Raw genomic sequence first — 17,890 nt, forward strand, 5'->3', positions numbered from 1 at the left:
TTGACGCTGTGAGTGCATCACAGGCACCGGGAGTCGTGGCACCCAGCGGCTACTTTTTACCAAGTTTTCAGGACGCTTCCAGCTTTTTAAATTTTTCAGCACTGTCACTCTATGCAACATTGCTGCACACTTGCTGCACACTTAAGCACAGCACTGCCACTTTCAGCAATTAGAGTTGCACAGTTTATTTTTTGCACTAAGGGTAATAATCATAATAGCCCCTAGCATATGGAGCCATAAGACTGACTCTTTTTCCAAGATGGCACAAGGAGGTGAGGAGATTGAAGATCTAGTCACACATTTCTGGCAAAGTGAAAACTTTGAGAAACTAAGTTTTTCTGAAGCGGAGGCTGAATCCATACTGTATGCAGAATCAGCATTTTCAACTGAGGATGCCACCTCTAATGACGAGCTATACAGGGATTTATTTAAGCTGAGAAAAAGAGAAATTGATTTCTTATTTCATGGAAAAACATTATCGTATTATTACCGGGCAAAGCAAATCCCTCGCGGTTTCCGCATTCACAACATGCCTACGATAGGCCGGTATAGCGTGTCATTCTGCAAACGTTGGATATCAGTTTTAAATAAATGTTCTATAGACTTAATACTCTTGGTTATAGAGGAATCCAAGAAAGAGTTAAATAATACCAAGGAGAACATCAACAAATTTGAAACTGAACATCTATCAACGTTGGAGGCTGACACCACTACTAAATGGATGGAGAAATTAAAGCAACAGCTGGAGCAGTATCAAAGAGAATTGATTAAATACAAAAAGGAAAAACTGATACGGGTCCAGCAAGATTACTCCCAACACAAGGTGTATGCATGGTTGGGAGCCAATCCGCAGAAACAACAGCAAGGCCCAAGAGGGTCTTTCAGGAGGAGGCATACTGCACGGTTCTCAAGCACGTCTGCCAGTGACACTGACGAAGCACAGGCCAATACAAGAGGAGATGGGCAACAGAGTGGCCCTTTAGGCGTACGCACCAGGGCGGTGATAAATGGCCGAAAAGTAAGCCCACGAGGAGGGGCGGGCAGACGAGGCGGAGGGAGAGGAGCGAAGGCAGACAAGAAACCTCCAAAAGGAATGCGCAGCTAATCTTCAATTTATCATCTAGTCCACTTTCTCCTGACACCATAGGGGTATTAAGTAAGGGTCTTTCATATGTGCCCACTCATGCCCCTGATTAGATACAGTGGAAAATCGATAACCATCGTTTATTGCGCAACCTGAAACTTAAGGAATACTATGGAAAGAACCCAAGAACGACAGATATCTTTGATGTTAATACTGCACCAAATATATTGAAAAGGATCAAACCCAAGTCCAGCTTTGATCCTATTTCCCTTAATCCTTCCATTAAGACTTTTCACAGGATGGTTGAGGGGTCTCTCACAGAACACCGGGGTAAGACTTACCCGAATTTATCAAAAGGTGAATATCAGGCGTTAAGGGACCTACAGGCCAGAGATGATGTGGTTATCCGTGGTGCGGACAAAGGGGGGGCCATCGTGGTGATGGACAAAGACAAGTACTTGGATGAATGCACAAGATTGTTGAGTGACACTCTGACTTATGCCAGATTACCTAGGGATCCGACACAACAGTTCCAGAAGGAACTAGATAATATATTATCAGAGGCGACCCGAGAAGGCATCATATCCATGGCTGAACATCGAGCCTTGTCCAAACCCCATCCAGTTGTACCACTATTTTACATCATCCCAAAGATACATAAGGATGAACACAACCCTCCTGGCAGACCAATTATTTCGGCCAGAGGGTCGTTATGTGAATCAATAGCCATCTACTTAGATTCTTACTTGCAGCCCTGCATCCAGAAGACCCAGACGCACCTCAAAGACACTTCAGCCCTCTTGAGGATATTTGAGGGTTTGAAGACAGTACCACAGGGGACGACATTAGCCACTGTCGATGTGTCTAGTCTGTACACGTGTATTCCCCATGATATGGGAATGCAAGCGGTGAAGATACTTCTAACTAACAACGCATTGTATAAAGGGCCAGACATAGATTTCTTTTTAAGTTTGTTACATTTCACGTTGACACACAATTATTTCATTCATGATAATCATTTCTACATCCAACTGACGGGTTGCGCGATGGGGTACTGTGTGGCCCCGTCGTTCGCTAACTCCTTCATGTGGGGTGTAGACAGGGACCTGTTTTTGAGTCATCCATCCATCACGCAGCATTTGGTTCTGTATACACGTTATATAGATGACCTACTGGTCTTCTGGTCAGGACCACAGTCAGTTCTTGAGGAAACCATCAGAATACATAATGAGTCATCGAGCCCGGTGAAGCTCACCATGACAATGGATTGAGCACAAAATTGATTTTCTAGATGTGCATATATCTATAGTTGACACTAAGATCACCACATCGTTATACACTAAGAGCACGGACCGAAACACTCTGTTAAGATTTGACAGTTTCCACCCTAGAGCTACAGTTAACGGGTTACCATATTCACAAATGCTCAGGGTCTGCAGAATCAATAGTGACATAGAGGTCCGGGATCAGCAGTTGGATGAGATGATTTGTAAATTTAAAGATCGGCGTTATCCCAATGGTCTGTTACAACAGGCTCGAGACAAGGCCACGAGAATACCCAGAGGTGAACTCCTGAAGATCCAGGAGACTAAAGAAAAAGGGAAAAGATTTCCCTGGGTCAACCAGTACAACACTGCCAGTAAACATACGGGTAAAAAAGCCAAAGAGTTATGGTCCATTATTAAGACGGACCCTGAGCTATGGATGCTCAAAGACACAAAGTTTATGCCCAGCTACACACGTAGCAGAAATATTAGAAGCATGGTTGTCAAGACGGATGTCTCGACAATAAAGGCAACTGATAGAAGTTTCTTGGGGTCTAGGAAGGGTTGCTATAGGTGCGGATGCACCACCTGCAACTTTCTTGTACCAGGGGACTCTTTTAAGCATCCATATACAGGCAAAAAAATTAATCTCAAAGCTGCCTACACCTGCAATTCTAAATTTGTGGTGTACTTATTATCATGTCCATGCGGCCAACATTATGTTGGCAAGACGGAGTGCACATTTAAAGTTAGGATGACCCAACAAAGATCATCTATCAGGGCAGCCTTACAGACAGGCACAAGTGAACAACCATGACCCAACACAGATCATCTATCAGGGCAGCCTTACAGACAGGCACAAGTGAACAACCAGTAGCGAGGCATTTTGCTCTGGCCAAACACCCCCTGGCATGATTTAGATACCGCATTATAGACCAGGTACCATTTTCCATCAGAGGGGGAGACAGAGCCAGACGACTCCTACAATTAGAAACAAGATGGATCTTAACTCTGGATACCCTGAGTCCTAGAGGGCTCAATGAGTCCCTTGGCATGGGTAACTTTTTATAATGGTCCTTCTTCAACAGCAGCTTAGTATAATATAATTTTTTTCGAGTCTTATGACATAACATAACACATCACATTATGCCCTTAATAGGTTGAGCTATCTGTGATTTGCCAACATTGTGGAATACACACCTTGGAGTTAAGCCATCACGTTTATTAATTATTATATTAGATAGGCACAATAGTAATAGACCACACTGTACTCATATGAGTAAGTTTACTGATACATTTAAATTAGGTTTACTGCCAGGTACAGAGGAAGTAGGTCTTATAGTAAGTTATAAGTCAACTATATTGGCTCCATTTTCCATCAACATCGGCTATTTTTTATATATTTTTATATATTTTTATTGGTATAGTTCATTTATACACTGGTAGAAGTTTTTTTCACTTGATTTAGCAATAGCTGTATTCAGCACAGATATGTATGTTTTAATATAAGTTTAAGCACTTTGCACTCTGTCAGTATATCAAATAATGCACTTGATGTCCGTTATTTGTCCTTTGTGCACAATTTTAATCATGTCCTGGTTGTTTTGTTGATAGCGCTCTCCATAGCAACGCTTCCTCCCGCCCCTGCATGACGGCTCTGGGAGCTCGCGTCAGGTCAGGTGACCGGATCCTGGGACAGGAAGCGCTGAGTCCGGAAGTCGGCAGCGGCGTGGAGCGGGCGGCTGGACGTGCGCTTGGTAAGTCATTTAAATGTCTGTTGTTTTGCACTGTGTCACTTTGTGAGTGTATCCTGAAGACGGGGGCCAGTACCCCCGAAACGTTGATTAAACTGCACTGATTTTTTCACTTCTTTGAACAAAGTCTCCAGAGTGCCGCCATTGTTCTTCCATTTGATATATATATATATATATATATATATATATATATATAATATATGAGGGGTCCCCAGAGACATCATTGCACCGGGCTCCAGGATTTCTGTTGCCAGCCCTGGGGCTCATTAATGTTACCATGAATAAAAACACAGATCAAGCACTGGGCTGGAAAGGTTCACACACCATAAAGTTAATTTGTTTAACACAGTCCATATAAGAAAACAAAGGCTACCTAATCAATAATTAATTAGAAGCCTGCATTACCTTAGAATATTGTCCCTATAGAGAAATATATGAAAAGTACAAGGTGTTAACATTTATACACTAAGAGGAGAGGTGCATACTGTATATAGGGAAAATGTTCTTTCTTCCTGAAACAAAGAGACTGTTCAACCCGTTATTCATTAACTGGCTGGTGACATTAATACTAATTGTATTGCTGACATTAGGCACACGCTAATTGTTGCTGATGATTCAGCTGATAATGTGGTTTTCTGTTATTGTATCTGATTGCTGCGAAAGACTAGTAATTGTACAGCAATTCATTGTGAGCTACAGCCAAGGCGTAAATAGGTGGAAGCATCAAGTTAGTTTTTTATGTTAAATTGACAGTGACAGGCATTTTGAACACATGTCTGTTAGTGTCAATGCCTGAAGCTATTCGGCTTGCATCACTGAGCTGCTCAGGGAGTTCTCACATGAAATTAGAAGTGATGGCTGAAGAAAGATAAAATACCTAGTTTTCAGGGGCTCTATGAAATGTTTCCTTCTGCTAATAATTATTGCTTGCCTCTTGTTTAAATTCAATGTAGTCTGACACAGCACAGACAGTACTAAGAAGTCAATGGTGCTCCATATACTGTACTATCTATCTATCTATCTATCTATCTATGTCTGTCTGTCTATGTTTTAATTAGAGATGAGCAGAATTGGTTCACAGAGAACTGAACCACCCCCCCAAACATCATATTCCAAGCCAGAATCCAAGTCCATCTCGGGAATTCCCACCAGACTCGGAAACCAGGCAAAACGTCATCATCTCGCTGTCGGATTCTCGCGGGCTTTGGATTCCAAATAAACAGCCACGCGTCACCGCCATTTTCACTCCAGACTTGGAGAGTGAGGGAGACAGAGCTAGGTCTCTCTGTGGGTGGTGGCGTCGGGTGGGGTCAATGTGTGCTCTGTGGGGTTGCTGTTCCTGTCACCATGGTGTACCTGTGCTGTTAGGAGTGGTGCCCTGGCTGTCACTGGTGTTTTACGTGCTGTTAGGGGTGCTGCAGCTGTACATGGGTGTTGCTGTCCTAGCTTTCACTGTGTTCTGTGTTGTACCGGGAGCAGGGGCACTGTCCTCCTGTATGCTATTAAAATACAGGGGTGCTGGTCCTGTTTTGTATGCTGTAAAAATTTAGGGGTGCTGTTGTTAATATAACAGCACACTGGCCATGTATGCTGTAAAAATTCAGGGGTGCTGTTAATACACTGGTCCTGTTTGCTGTAAAAATACAGGGGTGCTGCTGTTAAAATAATATTACACTAGCCCTGTATGCTGTAAAATTCAGGGGTGCTGTTGTTAAAATAAAAGCACACTGGTCCTGTATGTTGTAAAAAATACAGGGGGGCTGCTGTTAAAATAATATTACACTGGCCCTGTAAGCTGTAAAAATTCAGGGGTGCTGTTATTAAAATACAAGTACACTGGTCCTGTATGCTGTAAAAATACAGGCATGCTGTTGTCAAAATAAAAGTACACTGGTCCTGTATGCTTTAAAAATTCAGGGGTGCTGTTAAAATAAAAGCACACTGGTCCCGTATGTTGTAAAATATCAGGGGTGCTGTTGTTAAAATAAAAGTACAATGGTCCTGTATGCTGTAAAAATACAGGGTGCTGTTGTTAAAATAAAAGTACACTGGTCCTGTATGCTGTAAAAATACAGGAGTGCTGTTGTTAAAATAAAAGTACACTGGCCCTGTATGCTGTAAAATACAGGGGTGCAGTGAAAATAAATGTACACTGGCCCTGTCTTGTATGCTGTAAAATTTCAGGGGTGTTGTGAAAATACTGGGGTGCTGGCACTGTCCATGGTTGCAATGTCTAGGCCTGACCTTCACAGCACTGTATGGGAAGAGGAGGCTCCTACCACCATTTGCATGGCCTCTGCAAGTGCTGAGAGAAGCACCATCAGTCCAGTTGCTGATATTGAGGATGTCACTGTAGAAGTACACCAGTATGAGAAGGATATTGATGTAGCTGGCGCTGAGGAGGATGTTGACGATGGGGATTCTGATGGAGATGTGGTTTGTTTGAATAAGGCACCAGTTGAGACAGTTGTTGGCCATGGGATGAAAAAGCCCATTGTCATGCCTGGGCAAAATACCAAAAAAGCCACCTCTTCGGTGTGGAATTATTTCTCCACAATTCCGGACAACAGGTGTCAAGCCATATGTTGCCTTTGTCAATCAATGATAATTAGGGGTAAGGAAGTTACCCACCTAGGAACATCCTCCCTTATAGTCACCTGCAGCGCATTCATCATAAGTCATTGTTAAGTTCAGAAACTTTGAGTAATAGCGTAAGAAGTCCACTACCACCTAAATGATGTGGTTTGTTTGAATATTATTTCTCTATGAGGATGCAAACACTGAAGTGGAGGCAGAAATCTGAGGATGAGGAAGACATCTTGCCTCTGTTGAGCCAGTTTGTGCAAGGAGAGATTAATTGCTTCTTTTTTGGTGGGGGCCCAAACAAAGCAATAATTTCAGCCACAGTCATGTGGCAGACCCTGTCGCTGAAATGATTGGATTGTTAAAGTGTGCATGTCCTGTTTATACAGCATGAGGGTGGGTGGGAGGGTCCATGGACAATTCTATATTGTACCTCTTTTCTTTACCACATCATTCCGGGGTACAGCCCTATATGAGGTGCTGCCCCTTTGCTCCATCAGTCCAGGGGTGCTGCCCCACTGCCATTTAAGTCCAGGGGTGCTGTTGCCTGTCTGCTGTGCTGTGTAATTCTCCAGGGGTGCTGCCTATGCTGTATAAGTCCAGGGGTGCTGCCGTATAATTCCAGCAGTGCTGCTGTACTTGATCCTAAGTTTAAATGAAAGCCTAGAGCAGATATGAAACAAGCTTCAACATCACAAACAGATTTGTGAAAACATAGCCACAAAGGTCGATATGGAAATTGTTATTTTGACAAAGTGTTTTTTACTAAAGTGTGGAGAGACCACATTTGTGGCCAAAGACAGTGTGACTCAGAAGAGACTGAATCATAATTCAGCGCAACTGCCGGAGAGGTAAAAGAAAGATTTTCTGCCGGAGCATTATAAAGAGGTTCTTCTCAATTATTTCATGTAAGGGACTTACACAAATGAATGGCTCCAATTAGTCATCCTTAATTTTGATTTATTATTGATGTTCCACATTTTGGGATTATTTATTTAGAAGATGCGCATTTGTTGTCCTGGATTCTTTTCCTAAGGGCTGCGTAGGGTTATTGCAAGACCTTGCGGTGTTAGAAGAACAGAGTTTCAGTGATCTTGCATTGCATCAGCTTTCCATTGCACTGCAGCACTTGATGGGCCAGGAGCTCCTGTGATGCACAACAGTTACTGAATAAGGCCCAGTATGGAGGCTCATGGTGGCCTACAGCCAGGAAGATGTCTGGCTTACCAGGCTGAGGCATGCTGTGGGCACAGAGTTTAGCATTGCTTCCTCCTACAGTCCTGCTTATAGTATGAAATTATTTTTGACTGTAGAGTGGTAAGCTCCACTAGGACAGGTGCTCAATGACAAAGAATTCACTGCACAGTTACTAAGTTACATAGTTGATGAGGTTGAAAAAAGACAAATGTCCATCGAGTTCAACCTGTATTATAAAATTTAATATAATTTAAATGCTGTATCCTTTAATACCTTTTTTCAGCTAGGAATTCATCTAATCCATTTTTAAACTTATTGATTGAGTCCTACTTTCTCTGGCAGAGAATTCCAAATCCTTACTGCTCTTACTGTGAAGAACCCTTTTCTCCGTTGTATATGAATTTTTTTTTCTTCTAACCTCAGGGGGTGATCTCATGTCCTATGTAGTGTTTTTTTGATAAACAGATTGTTTGATAAATCCTTGTATTGTCCCTTTATGTATTTATAAATATTAATAATGTCCCCTCTCAATTGCCTCTTTTCTAGTGTAAACAAATCACTTGGCGGAATAGAGATGTAGATATCCATTTAGCCAAGTCGGAGATGCGCTGGATCTATAGACTGGGAACCCTGATGCCACATGGCCTGAATAGTGATTTTGAACGGAAATGGTTACTGTAATCTTCTTGGTATGACAATTTTTTATAATTATTGGTGAGCCTCTTCTATATCTCTCCGTAATGAATTCATTGATAAGCACCTGTCTATATGTATTTCCTATAATGCAAAATTGTGCATTGTTTATTATGCTTATATTTTTTTTCTCTTTTCCGTATTTTTATTCAGTGGATTGTTTTTTTAACATGGATTCCTCATAAGTATTAACTTTTCACATTACTTTTATTTATTGTTTGGGATTTGTAAATCCCTACTCGAAAATTAGCTCCTGGCGGGCTAGGGAACGCAAACAGGAAGACCATTGGCGCATGTGGAACGCACACGTCTCATTTCCAGTGACGCACTTCCGGTTGTAGCGGCAACGGCCGTGGGAGAAACAGGGTAGTGCAATTTAGGATTGATTACACTGGGTTTAAAGAGGGAAAAATTTACTAGTGATGTGCACCTGACATTTTTCGGGTTTTGGTTTTGGATTCGGTTCCGCGGCCGTGTTTTGGATTCGGACGCGTTTTGGCAAAACTTCCCTGAAAATTTTTTGTCGGATTCGGGTGTGTTTTGGATTCGGGTGTTTTTTTACAAAAACCCCTCAAAATCAGCTTAAATCATAGAATTTGGGGGTCATTTTGATCCCATAGTATTATTAACCTCAATAACCATAATTTCCACTCATTTTCAGTCTATTCTGAACACCTCACACCTCAAAATATTATTTTTAGTCCTAAAATTTGCACCGAGGTCGCTGGATGACTAAGCTAAGTGACCCAAGTGGCCGACACAAACACCTGGCCCATCTAGGAGTGGCACTGCAGTGTCAGACAGGATGGCACTTCAAAAAAATAGTCCCCAAACAGCACATGATGCAAAGAAAAAAAGAGGTGCACCAAGGTCGCTGGATGGCTAAGCTAAGCGACACAAGTGGCCGACACAAACACCTGGCCCATCTAGGAGTGGCACTGCAGTGTCAGGCAGGATGGCACTTCAAAAAAAATAGTCCCCAAACAGCACATGATGCAAAGAAAAATGAAAGAAAAAAGAGGTGCAAGATGGAATTGTCCTTGGGCCCTCCCACCCACCCTTATGTTGTATAAACAGGACATGCACACTTTAACAAACCCATCATTTCAGCGACAGGGTCTGCCACACAACTGTGACTGAAATGACTGGTTGGTTTGGGCCCCCACCAAAAAAGAAGCAATCAATCTCTCCTTGCACAAACTGGCTCTACAGAGGCAAGATGTCCACCTCCTCCTCATCGTCCGATTCCTCACCCCTTTCACTGTGTACATCCCCCTCCTCACAGATTATTAATTCGTCCCCACTGGAATCCACCATCTCAGGTCCCTGTGTACTTTCTGGAGGCAATTGCTGGTGAATGTCTCCACGGAGGAATTGATTATAATTAATTTTGATGAACATCATCTTCTCCACATTTTCTGGAAGTAACCTCGTACGCCGATTGCTGACAAGGTGAGCGGCTGCACTAAACACTCTTTCAGAGTACACACTGCAAGGTGGGCAACTTAGGTAGAATAAAGCCAGTTTCTGCAAGGGCATCCAAATTGCCTCTTTTTCCTGCCAGTATACGTACGGACTGTCTGACGTGCCTACTTGGATGCGGTCACTCATATAATTCTCCACCATTCTTTCAATGGTGAGAGAATCATATACAGTGACAGTAGACGACATGTCAGTAATTGTTGGCAGGTCCTTCAGTCCGGACCAGATGTCAGCACTCGCTCCAGACTGCCCTGATCACCGCCATTGGGTGGGCTCGGAATTCTTAGCCTTTTCCTCGCTCCCCCAGTTGCGGGAGAATGTGAAGGAGGAGTGTTGATGGGTCACGTTCCGCTTGACTTGACAATTTTCTCACCAGCAGGTCTTTGAACCTCTGCAGACTTGTATCTGCCGGAAAGAGAGATCCAACGTAGGTTTTAAATCTAGGATCGAGCACGGTGGCCAAAATGTAGTGCTCTGATTTCAACAGATTGACCACCCGTGAATCCTGGTTAAGCGAATTAAGGGCTCCATCCACAAGTCCCACATGCCTTGCGGAATCGCTCTGTTTTAGCTCCTCCTTCAATGTCTCCAGCTTCTTCTGCAAAAGCCTGATGAGGGGAATGACCTGACTCAGGCTGGCAGTGTCTGAACTGACTTCACGTGTGGCAAGTTCAAAGGGTTGCAGAACCTTGCACAACGTTGAAAACATTCTCCACTGCGCTTGAGTCAGGTGCATTCCCCCTCCTTTGCCTATATCGTAGGCAGATGTATAGGCTTGAATGGCCTTTTGCTGCTCCTCCATCCTCTGAAGCATATAGAGGGTTGAATTCCACCTCGTTACCACCTCTTGCTTAAGATGATGGCAGGGCAGGTTCAGGACTGTTTGCTTGTGCTCCAGTCTTCGGCACGCGGTGGCTGAATGCCGAAAGTGGCCCGCAATTCTTCGGGCCACCGACAGCATCTCTTGCACGCCCCTGTCGTTTTTTAAATAATTCTGCACCACCAAATTCAATGTATGTGCAAAACATGGGACGTGCTGGAATTTGCCCAGATGTAATGCACGCACAATATTGCTGGCGTTGTCCGATGTCACAAATTCCCAGGAGAGTCCATTTGGGGTAAGCCATTCTGCGATGATGTTCCACAGTTTCCGTAAGAGGTTGTTAGCTGTGTGCCTCTTCTGGAAAGCGGTGATACAAAGCGTAGCCTGCCTAGGAACGAGTTGTAGTTTGCGAGATGCTGCTACTGGTGCCGCCGCTGCTGTTCTTGCTGCGGGAGGCAATACATCTACCCAGTGGGCTGTCACAGTCATATAGTCCTAAGTCTGCCCTGCTCCACTTGTCCACATGTCCGTGGTTAAGTGGACATTGGGTACAACTGCATTTTTTAGGACACTGGTGACTCTTTTTCTGAGGTCTGTGTACATTTTCGGTATCGCCTGCCTAGAGAAATGGAACCTAGATGGTATTTGGTACCGGGGACACAGTACCTCAATCAAGTCTGTAGTTGCCTGTGAATTAACGGTGGATAACGGAAACACGTTTCTCACTGCCCAGGCTGCCAAGGCCTGAGTTATCCGCTTTGCAGCAGGATGACTGCTGTGATATTTCATCTTCCTTGCAAAGGACTGTTGGACAGTCAATTGCTTACTGGAAGTAGTACAAGTGGTCTTCCGACTTCCCCTCTGGGATGACGATCAACTCCCAGCAGCAACAACAGCAGCGCCAGCAGCAGGAGGCGTTACACTCAAGGATGCATCGGAGGAATCCCAGGCAGGAGAGGACTTGTCAGACTTGACAGTGACATGGCCTGCAGGACTATTGGCTTTCCTGTGTAAGGAGGAAATTGACACTGAGGGAGTTGTTGGTGTGGTTTGCAGGAGCTTGATTACAAGAGGAAGGGATTTAGTGGACAGTGGACTGCTTCCGCTGTCATCCAAAGTTTTTGAACTTGTCACTGACTTATGATGAATGCGCTGCAGGTGACTTATAAGGGAGGATGTTCCGAGGTGGTTAACGTCCTTACCCCTACTTATTACAGCTTGACAAAGGCAACACACGGCTTGACACCTGTTGTCCGCATTTTTGTTAAAATAATTCCACACCGAAGAGGTGATTTTTTTTGTAATTTGACCAGGCATGTCAATGGCCATATTCGTCCCCCGGACAACAGGTGTCTCCCCAGATGCCTGACTTAAACAAACCACCTCACCATCAGAATACTCCTTGTCAATTTCCTCCTCAGCGCCAGCAACACCCATATCCTCATCCTGGTGTACTTCAACAGTGACATCTTCAATTTGACTATCAGGAACTGGACTGTGGGTGCTCCTTCCAGCACTTGCAGGGGGCGTGCAAATGGTGGAAGGCGCAAGCTCTTCCCGTCCAGTGTTGGGAAGATCAGGCATTGCACCCGACACAATTGGACTCTCCTTGGGGATTTGTGATTTCGAAGAACGCACAGTTCTTTGCTGTGCTTTTGCCAGCTTAAGTCTTTTCATTTTTCTAGCGAGAGGATGAGTGCTTCCATCCTCATGTGAAGCTGAACCACTAGCCATGAACATAGGCCAGGGCCTCAGCCGTTCCTTGCCACTCCGTGTCATAAATGGCATATTGGCAAGTTTACGCTTCTCTTTAGACGCTTTTAATTTTGATTTTTGGGTCATTTTACTGAACTTTTGTTTTATGGATTTTACATGCTCTCTACTATGACATTGGGCATCGGCCTTGGCAGATGACGTTGATGGCATTTCATCATCTCGGCCATGACTAGTGGCAGCAGCTTCAGCACGAGGTGGAAGTGGATCTTGATATTTCCCTATTTTACCCTCCACATTTTTGTTCTCCATTTTTTAATGTGTGGAATTATATGCCAGTAATATATCAATAGCAATGGCCTACTGTATCGTACTGCTATATATTAAATACTGGTGGTCATCAAAATTATGCACTGTCCTCCTACTATATATACTGCGCACAACTAAAATGCACCACAGGTATGGATGGATAGTATACTTGACGACACAGAGGTAGGTAGAGCAGTGGCCTACTGTACCGTACTGCTATATATTATATACTGGTGGTCAGCAAAATTATGCACTGTCCTCCTACTATATATACTGTGCACAACAACTAAAATGCCCCACTGGTATGGTTGGATAGTACACTTGACGACACAAAGGTAGGTAGAGCAGTGGCCTACTGTACCGTACTGCTATATATTATATACTGGTGGTCAGCAAAATTATGCACTGTCCTCCTACTATATATACTGCACACAACAACTAAAATGCACCACAGGTATGGATGGATAGTATACTTGATGACACAGAGGTAGGTAGAGCAGTGGCCTACTGTACCGTACTGCTATATATTATATACTGGTGGTCAGCAAAATTATGCACTGTCCTCCTACTATATATACTGTGCACAACAACTAAAATGCACCACAGGTATGGATGGATGATATACTTGATGACACAGAGGTAGGTAGAGCAGTGGCCTACTGTACCGTACTGCTATATATTATATACTGGTGGTCAGCAGAATTATGCACTGTCCTCCTACTATATATACTGTGCACAACAACTAAAATGCACCACAGGTATGGATGGAAAGTATACTTGACGACACAGAGGTAGGTAGAGCAGTGGACTACTGTACCGTACTGATATAATACTGGTGGTCACTGGTCAGCAAAATTCTGCACTGTCCTCCTACTATATACTACAATGCAGCACAGATATGGATCGTTTTTCAGGCAGAGAACGTATAATACTGGTGGTCACTGGTCAGCAAAACTCTGCACTGTCCTCCTATATAATACTGGTGGTCCCCAGTCCCCACAATAAAGCACACTGAGCACAGATATTTGCTGCACACTGAGCACAGATATGGAGCGTTTTTCAGGCAGAGAATGTAGATATTTTCAGCACACTGAGCACAGATATTTGCAAGCACACTGAGCACAGATATTTGCAGCATACTGAGCACAGATATTTGCAGCACACTGAACACAACTGAGAGAACGCTGCACACGTCCTCTCCCTATCATCTCCAATGCACGAGTGAAAATGGCGGCGACGCGCGGCTCCTTATATAGAATACAAATCTTGCGAGAATACGACAGCGGGATGATGACGTTCGGGCGCGCTCGGGTTAACCGAGCAATGCGGGAGGATCCGAGTCTGCCTCGGAACCGTGTAAAATGGGTGAAGTTCGGGGGGGTTCGGATTCCGAGGAACCGAACCCGCTCATCTCTACTGCAAACACATATGTATGTCATTAGAAATGGACATTTTTCTGGCTAACATACTGTAGATGAGGTCATAATAGGCAAGCAAAGGGAGGGGTATTGAGTATTAGAAAAGTCATCACAAGTTTGGTTAATTACATTTTGTTTATTTTGTTCTTAGAAATACAGGTTGAGTATCCCATATCCAAATATTCCTGAAATACAGAATATTCAGAAATATGGATTTTTTTGAGTGAGATAGTGAAACCTTTGTTTTCTGATGGCTCAATGTACACAAACTTTGTTTAATACACAATGTTATTAAAAATATTGTATTAAATGACCTTCAGGCTGTGTGTATAAGGTGCATATGAAACATAAATGAATTGTGTGAATGTACACACACTTTGTTTAATGCACAAAGTTATTAAAAATATTGGCTAAAATGACCTTTAGGCTGTGTGTATAAGGTGTATATGAAACATAAATGCATTCTGTGCTTAGACTTGGGTCCCATCGCCATGATAGCTCAATATGGTATGCAGTTATTCCAAAATACGGAAAAATCTGATATCCAAAATACTTCTGGTCCCAAGCATTTTGTATAAGGGATACTCAACCTGTAATAGCATCCTTCACTGTGCCTGTTATCTGTCTCTTTATTTCCTCCTCCCCCCTTATGCTGAACAGCTCTCTAATATCTTGATCTGTACAGGTCGCCATATTGCCTGTCTCCTCCGCTTCCAGGGCTTCTCCTCCATTTTCCCGGGCTCTGGATGATGACATCATCTTTTCTGAGCCCAAGAAAGCTCCAATGAGAGGCATTTTAACAGTCCCATGTACTTAATACCGGGTAGGGCCCATTCACACTGCACCGCATCCCGGGTCAATTCCGGATTCAACCCAGGTCGAGAGCAGGGATGAAATGCCAGGACGCTCAACCAGTGATATTCTTTCAGGACCCTGTAACACTGAGCAAATCCCGAGGTTGATGCGCGTTCATATGCAATAACCCGGGAAATATTTGTCAGTCTGAAAGGGGTATTACTATTTCCAATTGTAGTCTGCATGAATGGTAAAGTATAAAATTAATAAAAAAAAATTACAAACTTGTGTTGACCATATGTGTGTCGACCATTGTCATCTCGACCATTTGAACCTGTCAACCTTTTGAACCTGTAGAACTTCTGAACCTGTAAACCTTTTGAACCTAGTACAAAAACAGAAAAAAAAATACTCTTCTTAGGGGAACACTTCCGGGTAGCAATTTAGAATAATCCAATCGAATGTATATACAAATAAAGCTTAACCATTATTGGGTATACTTTCAAAAATAAAAAACCTTTTAGAGGATAACCACTGGAAGCAATGGATTATACAAAAATAATAAAATATGAAAATTGTTTTATCTCATGTTAACTATAAAGCTCGCCATACATTACAATAAGACTTCCAACGGAAGTCCAGAATAACATTTACACAGATAACAATCAATATATGAAAATGTTATGCTGGACTTCCAATGTACAGATGTGTTCTTCTCCTGTTGCCTGTCTCTGTAATCTTCCTGTCACAGAGCACTGCAGAACACTCTAGGTGCTCCGCAGGGACCAGACAGATCTTCCCTCTGAAGAGGTAAGTGCCAGTGGAGGTGTAAAAATGTTTTAATGTTATCTAAGGGGTGAGGTATATTTATACAATGGGCAGGGGTATATCTATTTTTCGGGGGGTGAATTTTAATACTGTCTGCGGTCTTGGGGGAGAATGAATTAATGTTGTGTGGGGGGGTGTATTAATATTATCTGTGTTATATGTGGGCTACGGCAATGCTCTCAGTATTATATGGTGAGCACTGTATTATTATTATTATTATTATTATTATTATTATTATCCTTTATTTATATGGCGCCACAAGGGTTCCGCAGCGTACATATATGCACATAATCAAAACAGGAAAATGGTGACTTATAGTTGAAGACAATATAGTACAAGTACAGGGTAAACTAAACATAACTAGTAGACAAAACTGTAGACGACACTGAGATAAGTATCAGGGTGGCCGAAAACTGCAGGATTTGGTCAGTTGAGGATTATTAAAGTAAGAAAAGGATAAGCACATGAGGGAAGATGGCCCTACTCATGAGAGCTTACATTCTAAAGGGGAGGGGCAAACAGACAGGGGTGACACAGATGGGGGTAGACCGAGTGTGGGACAGAGGGTTAGGATGAGATTTTGGCTTGGTCTGGTAAATAAGTGGGTTTTAAGAGCCTGTTTGAAGTTCTGTAGAGAGGTGGAGAGTCTGAGGGGGAGAGGTAGAGAATTACAGAGTAAGGGAGCACCACATGAAAAATCTTGGAGATAGGAGTGGGAGGAAGTAATCAGAAGACAGGAGAGTCGGCGTGCATTAGCAGAGCGAAGAGGACGGGTGGGAGAGTAAAGGGAGATAAGGTCAGAGATGAAAATGGGAGAGGAGTGGGTGACTGCTTTGTAAGTGAGTGTGTGAAGTTTGAATTGGATTCTGAAAGGGAAGGGAAGCCAGTGAAGGGCTTGTAGGAGAGGGGAGGTGGACATAGTACGTTTGGTGAGGAAGATGAGCCGGGATGCAGCATTGTGGATAGATTGGAGTGGAGACAGGTAACTGTCAGGGAGGCCAGTTAGGAGATTACAGTAATCCAGTCTGGAAATGATCAGTGAGTGGATAATGGTCTTGGTGGCATCCTGGGTGAGAAAGGGTCTGATCCTGGAAACATTTTGAGATTAAAATGACAGGTTTGTGACTGTATTGTCTATGTATTATATTGTGGTCACTGCATTATCTCTGTATTACATGGCAGCAACTGCATTGTATCTGTATAATATGGTGGTCACTGCATTGCTCTCTGTATTATATAGTGGTCACTGCATAGTCTTTGTATTATATGGTGATCACTGCATTGTTCTCTGTATTATATCATGGTTACTGCATTGTCTCTATTTTATATGGTGACCTCTGCATTTCTCTCTGTATTATATGGTGGTCACTTTTATGCTCTCTGAATTATATGGTGGTCACTGCATTACTATCTGTGTTATATAGCACTGCTCTATGCATCATGGGCACTGCAGCACTTTCTGTTTAATATGGCAGGCACTGCAACATTCCCTGCATTTTATGGTGGTCATTGCATTGCTCCCTGTATTACATGGTGGTTACTGCAATGCTCCCTGCATTATATGGCAGTCACTGCATTGCTCTATGCATTATAATGTGGGCATTGAGATGCTCCCTACATTATATGGTGGTCACTATGACACTCTCTGTATAATATGGCGGTATTGCAATGCTCTCTATCACACCACTTCAATCAGTTGACCACACCTCTTCATCTTTGTGACGCCTAGTTTCAGTTGTCACCTACTAATGCATTCCCCTTGCGTGTTCTTCATGCCTCGGTCCAACATTATTCTTATTTGTATTAGCAGTGGGTGAGATGTTGCATAGGTTATCCAGAAATGATGCACCTGCCCTGCCTCCACTTGACTCTTTATAAGCAGCTTCTCTTGAATTTTATCCCTTGGCATGTTATATTGTCCTAGTGTGGAATGAATAAGATTTGGT

Source organism: Pseudophryne corroboree, chromosome 1, assembly GCF_028390025.1.
Source record: "Pseudophryne corroboree isolate aPseCor3 chromosome 1, aPseCor3.hap2, whole genome shotgun sequence".
NCBI lineage: Eukaryota > Metazoa > Chordata > Amphibia > Anura > Myobatrachidae > Pseudophryne > Pseudophryne corroboree.